Source organism: Pinus tabuliformis, chromosome 4_1 (assembly GCF_031772625.1).
Source record: "Pinus tabuliformis cultivar Carrire ecotype Pingquan chromosome 4_1, CPIR1, whole genome shotgun sequence".
In the NCBI taxonomy this organism is placed as follows: Eukaryota; Viridiplantae; Streptophyta; class Pinopsida; order Pinales; family Pinaceae; genus Pinus; species Pinus tabuliformis.
In genome coordinates this window covers 14,305,414-14,312,064 of record NC_142303.1, presented here as the reverse complement: position 1 = coordinate 14,312,064, position 6,651 = coordinate 14,305,414, and the positions used below count along the sequence as shown (strand labels likewise).

Below are 6,651 nucleotides of genomic sequence, written 5' to 3'. Positions count from 1 at the left end.
GGTTCAAACTCTATTTATCAATAGTCCTATGAGTGCCTCTAGTTTCCTGTGGCCGCTGTGTTCACAGCCCGCCTTTTTTGTATGAAACGCATGTACACTTTATTAATAAAACTTTAAACGAAGCATTTTATTGGAAAAAAAAAACAATTTTTTATGAAATCCAGCAGAATCAAAATAAGTGACACCCGGATAATTATGCATATACTAGGATCTGTGGTTGTTATACGTGGAAGTTGAGTTGAAGCGGGCATCTTCTAAGAATCTATCTTGGCACTTTTATCCAATAATTCACATACAATACTTTCTCATCCATCGATAATTTCAACAGTATTCTGTTTACTTTTTTATCTCTGAACTGAAAAAAGAAGTTGTGAGCTGTTGAAATTTACAAAACCTTCCTAGCCATGAATTACCCCATAGATCACTTTGTATGGAGTAATGTGGTTAAGAACTCGAGAACCTCTGACTAGCCTTGAATATCTAGTCAACAGCCACCCTCCATTACATTTGCTGTAAACGCTCCCATATAGTGCACCTCTGTGTAGAGATTATATGCGTCCAGTTTATAGCATTCATTATCATATGGTTTGGCACCTTCAATCCGTCTAACTTTCTGATTCAACCATGGATTGTTGAAGATTAGATTACCCCGATACATCTCTAGCAGAAGAAACCAAACTTGTACATAAGAGTAAAGAATTATATGTCTTTCATTTGTGTTAGAATTAATGGAGAAAGCTAAACTTAGATTACTGTTGTCATGATGATAGGACTGAGAATCTAATCTTAGACCTCAGATTCTACTATCTACGAAATGGTTGAAACCATCTTGATTGTGAGAAAGCCTATATATACTAGATTGTTCTCCTGATTGTACACAGTTTGTATGTGTGAAGTGCTTGGGCACTCTCCAAATATCTTACCTGGAGAGCCACTTAATTAATATAATATCGATTTTTATCAATTTGCTGGTAGCAGATAGCTGAGCAACACCTTATTCTTGCATGTCTAAGGATGGGCATAAATAATGATTTGTTGCCTGCCCAATAAGCCAGTACTTAAATGAATAGGAGCTACGCTCTCCTCAAGGTGAGTTGATGAGCTTTTTTCCATTAAACCTCTCGCTTATGAACTCTCATGGGATTTCTTAGAAAAAAAGTGATTTTAAGAAGGGTCACTGAGATCACAATACATAATTATCATAACGGACCAGCACAGACAACCTAAACCATGGTGAGAACACAGGGGCCTAATAAGCAGAGTTGTGCGTGTGCCCTGAGCCTCACTAGCTCAAATTCAAAATCAATTATTCTCTGCTCCCCGTGACATGTATAAAATTCCTGCTGAAAGCATCTCACAATGACAAGGGTTGGAATTCGCCAAAAGCACAGAATAGAATCTGGTGCCGGTCCTAACTGCTAATTTTTCATCTAATTTCTCTGCAATTGCCGGTAGATGCTTCAGATAATCTTCAGCCAAGTAGATAGATACTTGAGCTTTATCAAAAGCTTCCAATGGGAACGTGAACAATAATAAACCCACTGTATTATAATCAATCACCAATAATCACGACAAGAACAATGACCATCCTTAAAATGATGGAAGCGACTTGCATCCCTAATAATGATTTCTCGCTTGACAATCTTAGATATGAACTTGATAGCAGCGTGGCAATCACCACATACACGTAGGTTTTTTACAATTCGGATTGTTGTCTCAGGTGGCATGCTAATTATCCCAAATGCCAAAGCAAGCTTCTCACTGTGGTAGCAAAGCATGTGTTCCTTTTGTTCCTCCTCCACGTCATGCAGCACAAAGTTAGTATCTGGAACATACCCTGCGTCTTTTATCTGTGCAGCGAGCCTATCCAGTGCGAAATAAATCTCCTCCGTTTTGGGGTGAGATCTGTCTTCTACAACAAATGCATGAACCCTACCCTTGACCTCAATCCAACTGCATCCTGGCTTCTTCTTTACTCCCCTTTCTTTCATTAATTTTCTTATCTTTGCTGCTTCATCCCATCTACCGGCTGCAGCATAGATATTCGAAAGAAGGATGTGAGTTACAACATTTAGCGGTTCCAACTTCAAAAGGCCTTCTGCGGCACGTTTTCCTAAGTCTATATTTCCATGAATTCTGCAGGCACCAAGCAAAGCACTCCACACAATAGCATCTGGTTCAATAGGCATTTTGTTAATCAAATCCTCTGCCAAATCCAGGAGCCCGGCTCTACCAACAAGATCAATCATGCATGCATAGTGGTCAGCTCTTGGAGTAATGAAGTAATCTCTACTCATTGAATCAAAATACGAGTAACCTTCTTCAATTAAGCCCGTATGGCTGCATGCTGACAGGACACCTATGAAAGAGATATGGTCAGGTTTCACTCCTGCCTGTAGCATTTGCTTGAAAAGTCTGAGAGTTTCCTCACCATCTCCATTCTGAGCATACCCTACAATCATCGCATTCCACAACACATCGTCTCGCATAGGCATCTGATCAAACACCATCCGAGCACGCTTTATACTTCCACATTTGGCATACATGTCTAATAGAGCACTAGCCACGAAGATATTGAATTCAAAGCCATTTCTGATCACATGGACATGAAGTTGTTTCCCAGCTTCCGGGGCTGGTAGAGTAGCACATGAGCTAAGAACACTAGCAAATGTGAATTCATTGGGCTTAACATCTACCCCTAGCATTTGACAGAAAACATTCAGAGCCTCCTCAGAATACCCGTTTTGGGCATATCCTGAAATCATTGCAGTCCATGAAACCAGATTTCTTTCAGGCATTTTGTCGAACACATGGCGTGCATCCTCTATGCAGCCAGACTTAGCGTACGTATCAAGAAGCGCACTCCCCACAATGACACTCGACTGTAGCTCTGTTTTAATTACATGGACATGTATCTGTTCACCCAGCATTAAATCCCGGTTATTAGCACATACGCTCAAGACACTGCCGAACGTAAATTCGTTCATCTCTATACCTTCACTGTGCATTTTCCCGAAGAGCTTCTGCGCCTGCTCCCCCTCTCCATCGCCCGCATAACCAGCAATCATAGCATTCCATGAAATACTATCTCGTTCAGGCATTTTGTCAAACAGCTCGCGTGCATTCTCTAATCTACCCCATTTAGCATAGCCCGTAATCATAGTATTCCATGAAGAAACAAACCTCATGGGCATTTTGTCAAACATTTGGCGTGCATTCTCCACACTTCCACACTTTGAATACATGTCGAGTATGCGATTTCTAAGAACCACGCCAGGCGAGAAGCCAGTTTTGATAATGTGAACATGGAGCCGCTTGCCATCTGCCAGTGATTTCTTCACAATGCATCCCTGCAAGAGGCGATCATAGATCTTTGAGGAATCCGTGCCAAGATGACTTGAGTCCATTACGTGCAATAAGCTGATGGCTTCCTTCACTTTTCCTTCCTTGCACAGAATGTCTACCCTGATTCGAATGTCTGGTTTTTGTTGAAAAAGACAATTGGTAAGGGTGGCGATGTTGCAATTTTCCGATGAAACGTATTCCAAACTTGAGAGACTTCTGCCAGATATCCTCAGCATCCTGTCAAATCCCTGCCGCAACCATGTCATTTTTCAGGACATATCTCCTGTTCATTCGCAACTTTCAAAATCTCCTCAATGGCGGCCAGGGAAGGTACCCTAAATTGTTTAGTACGCAGAAACTGATTCGTACAGATTAGTTGATGAACTACTCACTCAATTGCACATAAAAACCCAAACGCTTGACAAGCTAAAAATTGACGATCCTAAAGTGCATTTTATAAAATTGATTGTGGCTGTTGTCACACCCTCCAAGCTAAAAATTGGGAACCCCAAAAATCATCGATGTCAAAGTATTCTGTTTATGCAGTTTTTGCCCCCTTTGTGTTAAATCTCCTGTTCATTAGCAATTTTCAAAATCTCCTCAAGGGAAGTGTACCCTAAACTGTTTAGTACGCAGAAACTGATTCGTACAGATTAGTTGATGAACTACTCACTCAATTGCACACAAAAATCCAAACCATAGTATAATAATTATGTTTTTTTGCTAGGAAGTTATAGAAATTCTGGTCATATTTTGAAAAAATAGGGTAGGAATTTTGTAAATTTTAATAAAAATTGTCAAAATTCATAATTTTAGGTGTTTTAGATGCTTTTGATTGTACTGAATTTATTTTTACCATAAAAACATGATTCTCTACAAAATATTTTTAAATTTTTTTCTCAGATTTCAGCCATTTTTAAATTTTTTTCTCAGATTTCAGCCATTTTTGACTATCCAAGCAATTCTTCCACCTCCGATGGAAGATCTAAAAGTGCATTTATTAAAATTGATTGTGATTGTCGCCACACCCTCCAAGCTAAAAATTGGGAAATGCAGTTTTTATCCCTTTGTGTTAAATGTTGCGTGTTGAAATTACACATTGACATTGAAAAGGGTGAGAGTCAATATCACTTAATTTTGTTACTTTTATTAATTTTAAAATAAAGTCTTATTATATAATTAATTATCAAAATAAAAAAATTAAAGTGAAAAATCCAGATTCAAAAGAAGAAATGGTTTCACTGATTTACCAAAAATTATAGGCTCCAACTTGTGAAGAAGATGAGGACACCAATTCTTAGTAAGTATTTCAAGAGAGTTTTTAGGCTTAGACCTTGTTCAAAAGAAGGTCAACCTTGTTGGTAACTTGTATCCCACTCAAACAAGAATTCAACTTTCAAAAGGACAACAACTCAAACTCCAACAAGGACTGCAACTTGACCTCAAACGAGGACAGAAACTTGGCCTTAGACTAGAACAGGTCCAACAAAACATGGTCCGAGAACCCTTGAACTTGACCTCCTCAACAATAGAACTCGACCTCCTCAACAGACCTTGAACTCAACCTCCTTAACAACAAAACTCGGCCTTAACATGCCTCCAATAGAATAGAAACCCTTTTCAAGAATTATACCAAAAACCCTTACACATAAATCTTCTCCAACTCGTTTAAGTCACTTCATTGCTTGTTGGTTCAAGATGCATGAACCTTAGGCCTACTCCTTTGCTCTCCCAAAAACAAATCCAAATGCTTGAGAACTGGTTAGAAATACTCCTTCTGATGCCTATTTATAGTGGGCTAAGTTGACTTGCCCACTCGTTGAGCTAACTTGTCCCCTCGTTGTGTCGACTTGTGCAACATGCATAATGTATAATGAATATTCAAAAAATAATTTCTCCTCAACCATGAGGAGCTAGAAGGTGTGCCACATATTGTTGGAAAGGTCTCGGAATAAGCTTTCCAACCAGATACCTTATGCTCCCGTTTGAGCTACCTAATTGGAGCAAAAATGACTTCAAATATAGGGTATCTAAATGGGGTCTGCTTGTACTTTCATTAGGTCATATTGACAAAATATTTTCTATCTCCTCATTCCTATGGAAGTAGAGGGAGTGTCATATATTGTTGGAAAACCTTTGACATCAATAACAACCATTTTCAACAATCTTACACTTTGTTATTGATGACAATACTTTGATATCTATTTTTTACAATAGTTGTTTCCCCTGTCTGTATTCTCGCCATAGTTATTGTCAGTTGCTCCCCTTATCTACATTCTATGCCGCTTTGACATCAATAGAAAAGGGTGCTTCCCCTGTGTTTTTGCTTTCTTTATTAAGATAAAGGAGAGATCACTCCCAACTTCTTCTTGAGATATTCAAAAATTTCTTTGGGACGAGGTTTGGTAAATATTTTAGCAATATTTTCTTTGGTGTCAATATATTCCATCTTGACATTCTGTTAGGCAACCTGTTATTTGAGGAAATGATAGTTAATTTGAATGTGCTTTGCCTTTGAGTACATGGCAAGATTTCTTGATATGTTGAGTACATTAGTGTTGCCAAAAAAATGACAATTGGTTGATCATATTACACTAATGCCCTAGGAAGTTTGTTTCATCTGGAGAACTTGGGTACAAAGTATGATGTCGTTATGTATTCGACTTCAGTTGTAAAAAGAGAAATTGATGATTGTTTTCTGCTTGACCAAGACACAAGAAAATCTTCTGGGAAAAATGCACTCCCATTGGTGTTTTTTTTGTCATCAATATTACTTTCCCAATTGACATTTATGTATGTTGTTAATGTGCAATTTATACTCTTAGAATACCAAATCCGAAAATTGAGTGTGCCCTTTAAGTATTGAAATGTCCTCTTTACTGCTTTCATATATGATTCCTTTGGTGTTGATTGAAATCTTGCAATCATTTGTCAGATATAGTAGAGTGTTAATCATAGACTTATAAAGAGTTGAATTGACTTTAGGAGATTCATCATCCTTACTTAACTTGCATCTCATGATCATGGGGTTACTAACTAGTGCACATTTTTCCATTCCAAAATGCTTGAGCATCTCCTTGAGGTGTTTGGTTTGGGAAATGATTTTTTTTTTTATTTGTTTGAGAAACCTTTAGTCCAAGGAAGAAAGATAATTCTCTAATCATTGACATTTCAAATTCTTTTGACATTTCTTGAGGAAATCCATGACTGATATCATCATTATTGCTTCTAGATCATCCACATATACAATTGTAATTGGTAAGTTGTTCTTTTCCATATTGATGTAAAGATTGTTGTCAACAACCC

At 38.0% G+C, this 6,651-nt stretch overlaps 1 pseudogene; it reads right to left on the bottom strand.

Annotated features, from left to right (window-relative positions):
* Positions 1-330: 330 nt before the first annotated feature.
* Positions 331-3,997, bottom strand: LOC149173981 (pentatricopeptide repeat-containing protein At4g37170 pseudogene; annotated as a pseudogene).
* Positions 3,998-6,651: the final 2,654 nt, after the last annotated feature.